The sequence below is a fragment of the Asterias amurensis genome, chromosome 13 (genome assembly GCF_032118995.1).
Source record: "Asterias amurensis chromosome 13, ASM3211899v1".
Lineage (NCBI taxonomy): Eukaryota > Metazoa > Echinodermata > Asteroidea > Forcipulatida > Asteriidae > Asterias > Asterias amurensis.
In genome coordinates this window covers 17,467,924-17,484,748 of record NC_092660.1, presented here as the reverse complement: position 1 = coordinate 17,484,748, position 16,825 = coordinate 17,467,924, and the positions used below count along the sequence as shown (strand labels likewise).

The window sequence follows — 16,825 nt, the reverse complement described above, 5'->3', positions numbered from 1 at the left end:
AAGGGCTGACTTACTTATTCGTGATGTAAGGTTTTTACAAAAAATGTTAGGGGATGCTATTTACCTGCCATTTTTCAGATTTTTCCCAAGGGAAAACCAAAATCGGAAATCAGACTTAAGTGATCACGCCTCAAATATATAAAAGAACACTAAAAACCATATTTCCAAAATTACTTTTTCCAAACTACACGAAAGTAGAAACACAGTTTTTCAATTTTAATCCTTTCCATTATGACAACAAAAAAATAACGCCAGACGCCAGTGTCGTCTCTGCCGTCATCCCAATCATCGCTGCTATGTGCAAAGAGTTTCTGACCGTAATAATGTCAACCCCTCTGTCAACATTTTGGCAAGCGGCAGGAAACAGGTTGTGGCCTTATTAGGCGGGCACAAGAAAAAACAGGTGCTTGACTCCGTTCATCACGAGTAATTTTGCCGATTTGCATTGGGCTCCGAGGCTTTCTTCCAAACTCTCTCTTTTCTTTTTCTTATCCCCTCTCCAGCATCGTTGCATCCTCACCCCCGTATTTCTTACCCTCCTCATATTCTTAGAGGCGAGATTGCTCTTGTAGATTATTGTCAAAAGCAAAGAACATCGCCAGTGGAGGGATGTGACTTTAATATCCTGTGAGCAGGCTGCTTGTCTACTGTTTCTCATCAAGACATCCCATGTGTCTAATCCATAGCAAGGAGGCTTCAAACTGTTGCCACGCCAGATTGCTGACCGATATTGGCTCCGCCTGGCTACATTGTCTGCCTTGAATGGCAGTTTTTACTTGTCAGGGAGTAGCTGGGAACATGGCTTTTGTGCTGGATGTTTCCTTTTGAACTATTTACTGCGGTACCTTTCATTAGATTGCTGTCAGTTTTGTCACCGTTTGTTATATCATCTCTCGACTCCAACCCACAACTATTTTCTCTTCTTTGATTTCCTTACCCCTCAAGGCAAGAGTCTTGAGGCCAGCTTCATAGCACTGCTTAACAGTAAGCAAATGTCTGTGCTAACTACAGCAGAAAAAAGTATGCCTTTGAAGCGTTAGTGTACTCCACAGGTCAGCTTGTGTGTCCACTATAAATTTACATTGTTAGGCCTTTCATTTTCCTGCAGTAAGCATCGAAACATAAGCATGCCTTTTTATAAGTGTGGTTAGGACTAGCAGCACTATGAAAAGAAACCGAGGTAAGCACAAAATCAGCCTATCAGCTAAAGCTGTTTAAGCAGCAAATACTGCTTAGCAAATTTCTTTACTTACCAGTTGCAATAAATTTTACAAATTCATAATTTTTTTGCTAGTAACCAGTTTCTTTTTAAGCAAGATTTGTCTGTTCTTCTTAAGTTTGTATGTTTACAGGCTTTATGAAGTTGCCCCTGAGCAGTTTACACTTGGCTATTTGCTAAGTCAAAGATTCATCCCAACCCTAAACTTTTGAAAAGTCAATAATATACCTCCTCGCAAGAGATGCTGCAGCTCACTTTGTTTTCTCACACACTCACTTTTTACAAAAGAACAGGGTCAACAAGTCTTCAAATCTACCGTACAAGAAAGGAACAGTAAAGCCAGCCATAGAAAAACAGTCCTCTCCCAAAATAAAAGCCCCAAAAGAAAAGAAAAACAATCACAAACTCACCCAAAAACTCAAGATGGAGGCTTGGTGCCTTTTTAGAAAAATAAAGGATATGGGGGGGGGGGGGCAGATACGAGAAGTGTTTATTATTCTTAAAAGTAGTTTATTATTATTTGTCTTCCTTATTTGCTTAGGTTTCTCTACAGGTTAATTGTCATTGCTCTCTAATGCTATGAATTTACCTGATTTTTCTTTGGATTTTGAAAAAAAGGGAGTTGTTTTTATTATTTCAGTCGTGCACCATTGGGATTCGTACTACTCAATAGACCCTTAAACCTCATACCACAAATCCCTGAGCATGTAATTCGTTTTTATTATGCATTCGTTTCCCTTTCTATCTTTTGCATTCATTCTGCATGAAAATTTCCCCCGAGGAAGCGGAGACCTCCCTGTGGACTACCCATAGAGTTCCCGTGTTAACATTTAAGCTATGTTTACGTGTCTACGCACGGTGGCGTTTCTCGATCCCCCAATCACCACTCCAACTCTTTTCCCTTTGCAGTTCACGCTAATCAAGTCCTGACTGGACTTGGACTACCTAATGATAAGTGCAGGGGGATGTTTTGATGATGTGTGCCATGAATCAGTAAAAAAAAAAAAAAGCCTTTACAGGTTAAAAGGTTATCACCTTTTTCACTAGAACATAGGCACATGAAGTACACCTTCGGGATCTAATGGTCATAACAAGCACAAAAACACACACAAAATGGTGGCAAATATACAGATTTTTTTAGATCAGACGAATTTTGTTTTTCAAGTTTGAGTATGCTACGATCGTGCCATCTGCTGAATTTATTCCGATAAATGGGTTACAGCAAACGCAGGTGCAGGACAAGGTGGCTAGGAAAGGAAGGAGCAGAATTTTTAAATGGTATCAGTCTAAGACTTTAAAAAGTTATAAAGTTACACTCAGCACTACTAGGCTGACCTGGGAATCCAAGGAACAAATGCATTAGGGTGATTTGCTTCTCTGCATCCGGGAGTATAATTCGGTACATTAAGGTACTCAAAAACTCATTTCCTATGCTGCATGGGCTCCTTTCTATTCTGCATGGAAATGAGTGTAAACCTTTTACCTATATTCCAAGAGGATGTAAAAGTCTATTACACTGTTTGGGAACAAAGTGCTAGCAAGAGGGTGTCTTTTGGACACCCTGTTTCAAATTTGGACACCCTGCTTATACCTGCCATTTACATGTAAATATATTGTACATGAACAATTTCGACACACATTTTTAAAATCTTTGAGAAACTTTGAACATCCTTTTACAAAATCCTGTCAAAAATCCTGTTTGGGAATTATTGTTACACAAGATATACCCATCGAACAAGTGAGCAAATGGTGAAGATAGTTTGAGTTGTTTATAAGCAAGCTAGGTTGGGCTCATCAGGTCTCGAGCATCACTAGCGCTGCATTTCAAGTCATTCGTCACTTCAGTTCACCATGATTAACGTGCCATCAGTGTGGACTCTAGTCAAACACTGAGCCATCAGACCCCAGGAGTACGCAATTTCAGAGAATGGGAAGAAGATGAAGTGAAGAAAAGTAGGATGGAAAGGGGAAACAAAAATCAGGAATTGGAAATATCTGAGCTCGTCTGGTCAGACAGCACGAGGACAATAAGCCTGAGGAACTACAATCGGAGGAATAACATCCTTACAGGTGATGCTGAAACCACTTGTGACAACGCTAGTAATTATATTCTGTGTGTGCTGTGGCTCCGCACCGCGCATACGTGTGTGACAGCACATGCTCTGAGCCATTTCATGTCTTACCCTATCTCCAAGGAGACCATTTCTAATTCGTTGCGTTGGTGGGGAGAAAGAGGGGAAAAAGAAAAAAGAAAAAAAAAGTGGACGAGAAGGTTGAGGAGAATATCATGTCAGATACGACTGTCTTCTGGAAACAGATGCGGGTCCTCCGAGGGAGGTATACAGTGTCTGGAACTACAGGGCATTGATAGAAACTCACGATGAGGAATATTAGAAACGGTGTGATTGAGGATGTGAGCTGAGTGGGATGGGCTAGGGGGAAGTCCCCCTGTGTATGTCAAAGTCGAAGCAACTTGTTTTTTAGATGAAACTACAATCGAAAGGGATGATTGTAAAGAACGGGGAAGGAGGTGGGTGTGGATCGCAAAGTATCCACTAAGTAGAACACAACATTATTAGTGACCAGTCAGACCCATCAAAATTATTTGTTTCATTCAAATGTGACATCAGTAACAATTATTTGACTCAGTGGGGATTAAGAGAGTTTTAGGGAAATAAATTTATTCTAGTCTACTAAAAAAAACTCAATAATGAAGTATCCATTGAATAACAAAAACTATGTTACTTCAGAGGGCTCTGTTTCTCACAATGTTTTATACTATCAACAGGTCTCCGAATTGGGAAGGTAGTGCTTTCTGCTCTACCCCGCTAGGCTTCGAATTGAAGATACCCAAGCCTACATTCGTATGGACTGTGAAAGGGGTAACCCTGTTTCAGCCCTAGGAGTAGGTGGCAATGGCCTCTGGAAAAAAAAAATTGTAGCCCACACCTTGAAGTGGCCTTCAGGCCTTGTGTGTCAGGCGACTTGCCTATAAAAAAAAGAATATTAAAAAAAAATTGCTCGTTACCAAGTGAGGTTTTGTGCTGACAATTATTTTGAGCAATTACCAATAGTGTTCAGTGCCTTTAAGGTGATCTATGCAGTAGCTTCCCAGGTTGTATTGTAAAGTCGACTGTGAGCCCTTGTTACACAACAGTTTAGGGTTGAATGACTTCTGACTGGCAAACCCAAACAAACATAGTGACAAAATACCGAGACTGACAGGCTGAAATATCATTCTAGAAAATTTGTCTCCATTCACCCCAAAATTTTGATGAAAATATGTACTTTTTATGAGATTATAGTCAGATAAAAGCAAAAGCAGTTAAAAAGACCACTTTCCTCAAACTGGTTAATTTAATTAGTGAATGAAATTAATGTAAATGACCCAATCCTAAAATAAATATATGTTCAAATAAATCTTTTTAGCTTAGTGTGCAAAAAATATATATATATTTATATAATTTATTATTAAAATAATGAACAGGGTAGGTGGCCTTAGTTTTCGATCCAAATCGGACCTTCTTCAGAGGCATAAAACAAGTACAAACAAATACATATCCATTTATAGAAAAAGAGAGGGGGAAGGGATTAAGGGAAGCATCCAGAAAGAAGCAGGAAATTTATTTATTATTAAAATATATACAAAAACAATTTGTATTCAATGAAATTCAGTGTTCGTGTTTTTATCTGATGTAAAGTAGACAGCCACAAGAACATTAACAAGTATCAAACACTGGCACAAAACCACTTGACTGTAAGCCAGTTCTGAAAATCTACATTACTGGAGAAGTACTAGGAGCATGAACAAATCGGAAGCTTCAGAACTATTCCCAGACTGCATGCCAAAAACTTTGGACACTTAATACAACAACTGATCACAATTCCATACATGCTTCAACAATTCCCCTGTTATGCCAATCCAGAAAGATTAAGGAAACGAATCAGAGAGAGGAAAATATCCAGCCAAGATTTTTTTTGTTTTCTTCTCTCAGGTCACTAATTGTCTGCTCCTTCTGTTAATTCAGAGGGAAGCAACACGAAGAGTCTGGCATTGTCTGTCCCGATGGCCAATCACGCTCCAATAAAAGCCAGCACTCAACACCTGACAATCGCCCGGGCACACGCAGAGAAAAAAACCTGGTAGAATTAGATTTAGACTCATCACACCTCTCAACAATGGAGACGGGTTGATTGCTAGCCCGGGCACCATGTGAGCTTTGTGTTGCACCAGCCTTGGGAGAGCGTCTCAAGAAACTCCATCTTGATGAGAGAAGTGACGTCCAGTCAGTGGGATGACAAGACAAGACATGGGTTTTGTGCTCTCTGCTTGTTGATGACGGAAATCTTCTTAGCATATGCAGTGTCAAATCTGACTGCCCAAGAAGACAAAATAATGTCCCGTCTGTAGAATTAGTATCACGTCCAATTAGGCTTGATGAGAGAGAATAATTCAGAGTCGGGGGTCCAGACTGTGAAATCGGACACCGATGGTTAAATGTCTAGAGATGTTTGCCACAGATTTACATTAATTACTGCTTGGTCTGCACACATAACATAATATAAATGTTAAACTCCGAAGGCTAATTAGGGCTGTGGTCTTTGTGATTAAAGTTTAAAATATTACACAAGAAAGCCTCCAGGGGTAAGTCTCAGTTCGCAAACTGTGAAGAAAATTCATGAACGTACGTAAGGTGACTTCGTAAAAGGTTCTCCCAAGGATTTTTTAAACTACCTGTAGGGGGGGGGGGCATTTTCACCCCAAATTTAGGAAGTTTGGCCAACGCATGCTATCTATTTGGTATTTATCTTGGTTTTATCTTGATGATTTTTGTGACTTTGATCTAAAGTAAAACAAATTACTTTGAATGACAAATTATTGTTTTTGCATATCGTCTGCAATTTGCGCCTATCAGCACACATTTCATGCATAGGCCTATTGGCCCAGTGCTTATGCATGGGGCCAGGGACCAACCTTGTAATTTTCAGGAGACATTTTCATGCAATAATAAAATGTTTAGGCAGCTAACACAGGTATTCTTGCTTTTAGCAGAGATTTACATGTATAGTGAGATTACGGTAAACAAAGCCACGGAAGATTAGGCAACAAGCAATTACACCTGTACATGGGACGCAGAAAATTAATAGCCGGATAGAATACATGGACTGAACCAGACTGAAAGATGAATGATAGGGGGGGGGGGGGGGGGTATGGGGCGGTAACAAATGGTATTACTAGTGGCAGGCGTTAAATTTCGGGGCACAGCATTTTTCCTCTGGTCTGCACTTCTATGAGGATAATGTAAATATGTGTATAGGGACTTTGTAGAGGGCACCAAAAGCTTGGGGCACCACAGCAAATGTTATGGGTGCCCTCGGTTATTATGAAGCATGTAGTAGTGGGGTGGCCGGGATGGTTGTGGGGGGCGGGGGGATTCTAAAAAGGATTAACTTCTGGAATCCACGCAACAATAAGAGAGCCATAATAAAAATATGGATTGAACAAGCCAGTGCCAGGTAGAGAAAACAAAATAGCAATAAAAGCTGACAAACAATAGATAACATCCAGAGAAATATGTTTGTTTTCCTCTTTATTCAAGGTCAACAACTTGGATTGTGAATTATCAGGAACGTGAATCCCTTCAAAATGTTGTTAACCTCTCATAAAAATAGGTCATCGAGGCCATGTCTTAGAGCACCTTAAGAGGGGTTGGGCAGATTTTGGTGCCCCCTTTTCATGTCGCATCCACGCTAATTACAATCAAACTAAGACGATAGCTCTGTGTACCAGCAGCAAATCTCTGCCTCATCTCAAATTTCATTTCTGCGGACATCTCCAAAACAAATACACTCCGCACTAAAATGAAACCAATTTCATTAATTACGTTGACTCGTCCTTTGCCCATCTTGACCGATGAAACAAAACACCGGTGTGCAGTTCCCATTACGGATCCCGAACTTCCTCGAACCCTGGTGCGGCATGAGGCCAGCCTCAGTCTGGTGCGTGGCGCACCACGGGAGAAACTCGTGGCTTGGTATCGGCCCGTTGAAAGCCGCAACCCGATCAGTAATCAAGAGTAATTAAATGCCCTACTGACAATAGAGCCCACGGAGTAAAGGCCCTGTAACCCAAGCTCGCCGAGTAAATGTCAGGCTGGTTCATGCCTAGCGATATGCAACATCTTTGTCCGCCAGTTAGCCAATAAAGAGCACAGGAGGAGGGCTACATAAAAAAGAAGAATTGAGAACATCGGTTGAGGTGGTGTATGTATCCCTACTCTCTCCAAAAAGCTCTCTGGCGTATTTACCATTGTGGTTTAATATTTACAGGCAAGACTACAAGTAAGAGATTCCTATGGTTTGCAGTTCAAAGGAGACATGTTTTTTAATTGATGTGGAAAGATTTGTAGCTCGGTGAAAGTGAAGAGAGTAATTGGCCTCGCTGTTGGGTCCGGTGTCTCTGTTTCTAGAGAGGTTTCTTTTGAGGGAATGAACTAAGGCATGACAGTCGTCGAGAGAAAGTACATAATTTGTAGTGTTTGGAGGTATAGGCAATTGGCATGAAATGAAAACTAGCGATGTTCCTTTGTTTTTATGGTTCTATGGATCGTTATGTCTGACAGCGATTGTGAATGTTTCTTTTGGCTTAATGATGAAATGTTTTATTTATACATATCCCATGTTTTAGACGCCGATATATTATTATCAAGGACTGTTTATTGGAATGGGTGATTGCAGCCACACTACTTGGATACGATCAAATGACCACACAAGTTAAGAGTTTTATCTTTTTAATATTTTAATATTAAAAGCATTACAACTCCATCAGTGCAGGTTATCTGAGGCAAAAAAAAACTTAAACCAAGCCTCAGTGGTAACTGAAGGCATTTTTTTTTTTTTTTTAGGCGTTTTTTTTATATATATATAAAATTTAAAAAAAACGGAAATGCAAGACCTTTTCACCTCTGAAATATTTAACAAGATAGGAAATACAAGGCTCCAATTGTACACCGGACCACTGCCCTGAGGCTTGTGCTTTCTGTGTTGGGGCAGCAAGCTACAGAGAGGACAAGTCAGGTGGTCTTGTTTTTTTTTTATTCACAGGGGTGAGAGTCATTATTAACAAAAAGTCTGAAACTTGGATACAAATTCAAAGGTATGTTGAAATGATGGCATTTCTACCATTTGGTAACCCCTAGGGTTATAGATTCCAAGGAGCTTTTGCAAACAGTATCCAAAGCACTAGAGAAGTAGACCAATGAGCAGGGTTTCTTTATTTGTCTAATTTTCTTCACCAGGCCGACATAAAAAGTCTGAGTTCAGCAAAAAGTCTGAACAATCTCATCCCTGAACTCATTATCTTTATCTCAGAAGAATGATGTTCAAATATTGAGTTTGAGTCTCACAACTATCTTTCAATCCTGCTGAGGTATCACCCAAAACAGAAGAGATCAATCTTCTTTTTGTGTTTTTGTTCAAATAAAACAGTTAAGATGATCAAACTGTGGTCTGATTTTGATTCTAGTCTCTTCTCATTTTGATTCTGGTCTTGTAGATATTTTCCGGGTCCAGTAAAGATTCTGAGCTAAAAGTCCTGCAATCTTGTGGATTTTCCCGAAAAAATTAGAGCCCTGTAGTCAAAGTATTGGAACCAAAGATGAAGTGCTTTTGTAAATGAGTATCAATTTTATTTTCAAAAGTCATCAGTCGACAATGTAATGAATTTTTTTTATTTTTTTATTTTTTAGGTTGAACGAAGAATAATTGACTAGAGCAGGGTTTTAACCTGTGACCTCCAGATTAATGTGCAAGTGCTCTCCGACGGAGTCATCTAGCCCTAATGTTGGCCCTCTTCCTAGTTTGTCAATATATTTGCTCAGGGGTAACAAAACTGAGTTATTGCAGACACGTTGTGATAATCACTGTATACTCAGTACCAAGCAGTGTATTCTGAACACACAACAGGTAGTACAGGCAAAAGGCAATACGTCAACTCTAGCGGTGCTTTCAACATTTGCTCACAAGCCAGACATACACAAAGCTTTGAATACCCACAGTCGTAGTGTCCCTTACCTTTTGCCTTGTCCTTTACCTCTATGGAGGTGTTTACATAAACATACTTCTGAGCAAACGGCTTCCCCTCACCTGTCCCAAGGAAACGTTGTGATTGGTCAGGTCACTTCATAATTTTTTTGTTTAGGGGGACTCGCGATCAATACGCAGCGCACAAAGTACAGAATGGGAAAAACACCGAAGGCCAAAATGGCCGGATTGTCTGGGAAATCAATGCTTGTCTGTCATGGACCACCCCTGAGGCAGTTTGCGTCTTCATCGGAGAGGGGGGGGGGTAGGAGAGAGAGAGAGAGAGAGAGGATGGCCGGAGGATTGTAGGAGGGTAAATATAAGGTCAACTTTCGACAAATGAAATAAATACCGGTAGTGGTTTAAATCTGACACTGGGGGACACTGATTTTAAAGGTTAAATTCAAAGCTCCATTGACATCTAGGCACGAAAATATAGATAAATAAATAAATACAATTCCCAGGAAAAATTTAAGCCCCGGGTAAGCGTTATCCACACAGTTACAAAAAGGTCACGTTGTTCTCTTTGAATAAAAAACCACACAGCATCTAGCCTGACTTATAACATTAACATTTCTTAATGTTTCTGTTCATCCAGACAGAGTATTTTAATGCCTGATTCGTAATTTTAATTAAGCTTTTCATCACTTATTCTTGAAGCCTACACGAATTTTGAAATCGTTTTCTACATTACTTTTTAAAAAAATATAGAAAGATTTCAGGTACTATGCACCAATTTTATTGTTCCAAGAATGAACGGGACAGAGTTCCAATACTTTCTTCATACTAAAACTCATGACTGGAGTTTACTTCTGCACAGCACCAAATGTTCAAATAACCATTCATTTTAAAAGAGCAGTGAGGAAACAATCTCCTCTCAATCTCATTGTTCAAACTTTTTTTTAAATGTCCTTGGTCTTCTCCTGAAGACGAGTATACTGTATAATAGATGTTAAATTTGCATCGGGGATAAAGAATATTAATTTTTGGTTTTTACCCATACACCGATGTGTGTTAGTACTTTCCCGAGTCCCGTGGAAAAATATCACAGGCATGTTACTCGGGTGGGATTCAAACCCACGACCCTTGCAATTCTAGAGCAGTGTCTTACCAACTAGACTACCGAGGTTGCCCGGCAGCTACAGGCAGTTCGAATCCTATGTTTTGGCAGCGGGTACCGCAACGATATAATAGATGTTAAATTTGCATCGGGGATAAAGAATATTAATTTTTGGTTTTTACCCATACACCGATGTGTGTTAGCACTGTATACTCAGTACTTTCCCGAGTCCCGTGGAAAAATATCACAGGCATGTTACTCGGGTGGGATTCGAACCCACGACCCCTACGAGTATACTGTTCGAAACGTCGAGACCAAACCGGCTCTTTTCAGAGCCACCACTCCTTCAAAAGAGTTTTTACCCATGGTTGTACCCGCAAGTTTACTATTAATATTTATATTTATAGTTGCTCTTGTCCTAGGTTTTGTCTTGTGTATTTGTTTTCCTTTGTACCCTGATGGAAATCAGGCATTTCTAAACAGCTTCTTGGGCTATCCTCGGCTTTAAAATCAGTTGATTTTGTATGCATTTTTTTCTGATTTGATTGAAATGCCAAATAAAATAACAACCCCAGAGAAAGAAAAAAAAATATCTGCTATAATCAGTCTTGAAGAAAACAAAAGAGTCCTCGCAAATTGCTAATAAAGGAATTTGTCACTTAGGGCTACATTTGAGATTATAAGTTCAGAAAACAATATGAATATTTTGATATTAAAATCTGTCATAATCAAGACGAGAATCAGAGATTTTTCCAGAACAAACACAACCAGTTTGTAAAGCAGGTTTCTAGTCTCAATAGACACACATTGATTCAAGCAGTTATGTCAACACACGCTTTCTTAAAAAAAAACTAAAAACATGGAACCAAACGAAAACCGAACAAACACATCACCATGTTAATCTCCACACTGCGCACGAAACCGACTAACTGCAAACAACCAACTGCCTCTATAATCAGATAAAAAAATCTCTACCGGAATGTCCGACGAGTGTACGGCCATTTTGCTTTCCGGTTATTTTTTTTTTATTCCATTGATGGCGATGTATTGATGAGCTGCCTGATTACGTTGTCGTTGTTTGGACGGAGCCTCTTAAACAGACAGTCACAAGATACAATTTAATTAAAACTCAAGAGTATGGGCTTTTTGATTGACTGTGAGTTTGGCTCTTGCCCGGGATTCTTGTTTACTGCGTAACCCCGCTTTACAAAGGTTGCAAAGGGCAACTGATTATAGTTTATTGTACTTTAGCAGCTCACAAATTATCTTAGATACCATTTCAATGCACTTGATATAAATACACCCACTTCAGTTGAAAAAAATAAAAGTGACCACTGTCAAACTTAATATGAAAAAAAGAGATGAAAAAAAATGGATTACAGCAAAACTTGATTTGGTAGGCCTAATAATTTATTTTATGAAGTAATTTGCAAAGTTTTGAATCCCTAGTGGCTAATTACTCTTACAATTTTGGACAGGATAGGTGGGAGTAAGAGTGCTGCGAGGTTGTACAAGGAGTCAATAAGATGGATCAGCCCAAGATGAAACAAAAGACCCCCTTGTATTAGCCACCATCAGAGAGGTCAAGCAATGGAAAAGTGCGCACATATACACACCGTACAGACCTCTCAACCAATGATAGCTCTTTGTTGACCTCAGTGGGGGCGCTGTTTAGGACTTGTGATGTCATATGCAAGGGGTCTACTTTAAAATGTTAAACTGAAAACTCACCTTCCTAGTGAACCACTGTTGACCATAATCATGAATCACTATTTCTTAGAAGGGGAGAAAAAAACCTTTCCATACTCTTCCATATAACGCAGGTTTTTTTTTTTTCTTTTAATTTTTTATTTTACAGAAAAAGTATTGATTGATCACTAAAGTACAACCTGCAAAAAAATAGTTAATGGCCTGACATTTCTACCCTAGCAGAGTCTTTCTCGAAGGCTAATAATGACATCACAATAAACAAGAACAGGGAACTAAGTGTAGAACTTGTTACTTAAAGTCACCTGGAAGTGGTATTTTGTCAAAATAAAGCTTTTGTCACTTATATATGTGTTTTGATGAGTGGAATGTGAATAAACAGTTAACTAAGGTTTTAAAAAATCAGTTCTTATGTTATTTACAAATTTAAGAGTAGACCCCGACCCGAGAGGGCGCTGTTCGTGACGTCAATCGAGGCAGACTTTGACTGTAATGCGTAGAGTAAACACAATTGCAAAGTACATGTATGGACCAAGTCGTGAGTTTGTACGTTTCAAAAAAAAAAAAATGTGTATTGCTGCTGAATGCAGAAAAACACTTTTTGAAATGTACCAACTCACGACTTGGACGTACATGTACTTTGCACGTGTGTTTACTATACGCATTGCAGGCAAAGTCTGCTTCGTTTGACGTCACGAAAGGGGTAGGCAGAGTCAGCCCCCAAACAACTTTATATATTTTTTAAACATATAAATCGTGACAAACAATTACTAAAAAAAATGTTTTTTATTGTTCGTAAGCATATACTCTTATGTTTGAAAGAAACAAAATTCTATTTCCAGGTGACTTTAAGGAGATGGAAGGAACGATACATCACTACAGGGACAATGCAATACAATATCTAATATCATCTTAGATATGTAACAAAAACATCTCGCTACAATAGTTTTCCTCTAATGGGAATAGATACACAGGACTAATTATTACGTGGAAACATGCCCCGAGCAAACCTTTTTTTCTATTGTTATTTCTTTCTAGAGACTTAAACACCAATGAATGCTCGAGTAAATGAGGCTTTAATTACACAACTGGGATGAAAGCAATTAACTCTATATTTAGCCTACTTAAGTTTTGAATATTTCTGACTTGCATATATGAAGGACAAGGATAACTAGTTATAGCTATCGGTGACTGACCTGTTTAGATACTATAATTGTGACAGATTTTTATCACTGATTTGGGTATATTTGTTGGCACAATCGAAACGTGTGTATATCGGCCCGATAGCTAGATAGCTTGTGCATACTCCTGGTAGACAATTTAAAATCAGATTTCAATAAACAGAAATGGAAAGAATTCAACAAGTAGTTTGCAATAAACATTTCTTTTGTTCAAATTCACTGAGAGGAATAAATGCAAAATAAGCCATTTCTAAACTAGCTCAATTAAATTAGACCGACGTTAACAGTTTACTTGTACGTTAGGTTGTTCTCGCAAAGCATTTTACAGTCCAATTTGCTCTCCCCAAATAACCTTCCTGGAGTGATAGATACCCAATCAAGACAAAATGGTGCTTCCACTCCTAATCAAAATACCCACAGAACCATGAATGATTTCAACATGCTAAGCAACGGGACAGTACCCCAAAATAGACCTGCCTCATTGGGCGCGCTTGCTCTACCCAAATACAAAATTGGATTTGTGGGACAATAATTGGTAAAAATAGTGGCTACGACCATTAAGGGGTTTTTCTCTCTCTATTTTATATATAGCTGTTGTTTGAATGAAAATTATTCCGGCAGAACAATGACGACTGAGGACATAGGACTCGGATTTGAGGATTAACTTTGTTTGAACTAATGAGTTTTATATTAGGCTGGTCATGTATTCAGCTGCCCTCCCGTCTGGTATGGACGCTAAGCTGTGGGATGTAGCGATACTATCAATTATTAAACACTTCTTATTGTTAAAATAGGAATGTTTTACTTATTCATTTGAAGAATTTAAACGTGTTGTATTTTTTACTGTTATATTTTTGATGATGATGAAATTTGTGGAGGCAAATGTTCTTACCACTGACTGATTGATGATTGAAGGGATAATTGAAAATAAAAACGTGAGGAATTTGGGTGAATAATCATTAGTTTATCAGAATCTTTAATATTTTAAATACCTGAAAATTGCACTGAAAATCAAAATTAAGTTTTTATTTTAAAAATGTTTTAAAAAAAAAAATTTTAAAAAATACCCACCTACCCAAGATCATCAACTCATCATAAAAAAAAAAATGCATTAAAAAAAAGGTCATCAAAAATATTGATAATCTCCTAGAATTGAGATTTGGCATTAAAGTTCCCTACTCAGCTATACAGACGAACCAATCCACTAGGAGTAGCCAGGTAATAGAATGGCTGGGTAAGTGGGGTCGGTGGCACGGCAAACCATATAAATGTTATTTCAGGATACACTGTGAAGTTCATCCATTGGTAATAGATAATACATCCATGCATTCATTCATAGCTTTCTTATTAGTAGTTAGTGGCTTTTGGATTGTCAGTGGCCTCACCTCTCTCAGTATCTCTAACCTTCACACCTTCTTTTTTGCTAAGTAAAGTCTAAGATAGATTTCGTAATCAGTTCCTTGAATGTGATGACCTTGATACTCTCAGTCGGCTACTCAGATCAATCCCTTTGTTTCAGACTTTGTCAAGATGGTCTGGGGGTCGTCCGAGAGTGTCAGGGTTATTATGTTTCTTTATAATACGTGTTGTCCCTTATATACTGTATTTTTGATGTAATTTTTAAAAATCTTTCCGTCTTCTCCGTATTAGGAGGTTTTGAGGAAACAAATAAATAAGTAAATAATGAACACTGCTTGAGTGGCTAGGGGTTGTGACTTGAACACTAAAACTGCTTTTTGAGAAGCACGGCCCAGTTTCATAGAGCTGCTGCGGCAGGAAATGTTGCTTAAAAAAACTTTTGTTCTGAGCACATTACAAGCAAAATACCAGCAGAATACCAGTCATAGATGTGCATGTGAAGTGGTACTTTGTGCTGGTGACCTTATTCTGGAAGGAATCATTTTGTTGTGCTCTGGTTCTTGTTGTGCTAAGCAGCTATGAACTTGGGTTCATAACTGACAATTAAAGTGACAAGCCGTCGGTTTCACCAAACTCTTCCTAAGTTAGGATTAATTAATCTTAGGACTCAGGACGGGTTTAGTTCCGTATCTAAATATGTACGACGCGCTAAACCCTTCCAAAATTAAGACGGGTTAGGACGGGTTACCAGTCCTAACTCGAGGTAGGATTAATCCTAGTGTTTCGTGAAACCAGCTCCAGCAAACTTTTACTGTGAATATCAATGAATATCAAACTTCCAATTGGTTTATGTTTCTGGTTCACATTTAAAAGCACCCTTGGATACAGGTTTTTTCAAGCTTGCGAGCTAGTCTAACAGTAATAGACCTAATGCATTGACGTCATTCAGCCGCCATCTGTGAGGTCAAACGGTGACGAAACAATCGAAACGCACATAGATTGGCCAATGAACAACCTCCTTTTGACCTCAATGCGGGGGCGCCGTACTGAAATGACATCATGTGCATAAGGTCTATTATGTTCACTTACATGTATAAATGAGGCATCCTATGATTCTAGTCTTTATCTAAGTCATTGATTATTTAATTCTTAGGAAATCAATCTGTTTTTGACAGAATAAAGCTTTTCAAAACTGATTATTTAATTCTTAGGAAATCAATCTGTTTTTGACAGAATAAAGCTTTTCAAAACTGATTATTTAATTCTTAGGAAATCAATCTGTTTTTGACAGAATAAAGCTTTTCAAAACTGATTATTTAATTCTTAGGAAATCAATCTGTTTTTGACAGAATAAAGCTTTTCAAAACTATCACTAAAACAAAATTGCTTTGAGCCCCCCCCCCCCCCTCCCCCACCCACCACAACCTTTTTATCAGTTGAACATACTAGACTATGCAAAACTTTCAAAGTCTAAAAAGTTACAGATTTTTGTTTTCAAAAATGTGTGTAGGCCTACAGCACTTGCAAATTTACTTTTTATTTCACAACAAAATGACATTAACTTTGAAAGATGCCCAAAGATAAAGCAGAAGAAAAAAAATCAATAACAAGAAAAGTACAGAATCTTTTTAGAACTCACCCATTTGTAGACACACATCACACAGTCAGAAAAAAGCATGGTCTCACTGATGATAAACACAGATTTGTAAAATTGTGGTTGCTAAAGAGGGAGCCCTCTTGTGACACTTTGTAACCAGTCATAGAAACTCCTCATCTGCTGGTAAAACAAATTAAAGAGAGTAAAGTTTTAATTTTGTCTTTGAAAATGAAACAAACTTTCTAAAAACTGTTTGATTAGGAAATAGAAAGTCCACTCTATTGTTCAAAGTGATTGATGAAAAACTTGCAACAAATATTCATCAAATTTGCATATTCATGTTATTACAAAACCAAACTTTGGGATGAAAGAAAGGATGTTAAAGAGAGCTTAATTTAAAATTCTTTAAAATAATACCCAATTTCGTAAAGGTAGTATAGTTTTAAAATGGCAATAGATAACAAGCAAAAACAAAATTAATTTGGTCAGCTCCTAGCCAAAGACCCAAATAGTTGTAGAGCACCAAATACTTTGAGATTGAGTTCAAGATGTAGCAAAAAGCTGCTTAAGAGTATATAATAGAAAAAAAGAAAAAAGAAGCTAAGCGCATCAAAATTTTG

The 16,825-nt window shown here is 38.2% G+C and overlaps 1 long non-coding RNA gene across 1 annotated transcript in view; it reads right to left on the bottom strand.

Moving 5' to 3' along the window:
• Positions 1-16,294, bottom strand: part of LOC139946231 (uncharacterized) — a 124,673-nt gene extending 108,379 nt beyond the window's left edge. Inside the window, exon 1 of the long non-coding RNA XR_011787225.1 lies at positions 16,248-16,294. This is a non-coding gene — a long non-coding RNA (uncharacterized lncRNA). The remainder of the gene's footprint in view (positions 1-16,247) is intronic.
• Between the last annotated feature and the right edge of the window lie 531 nt (positions 16,295-16,825).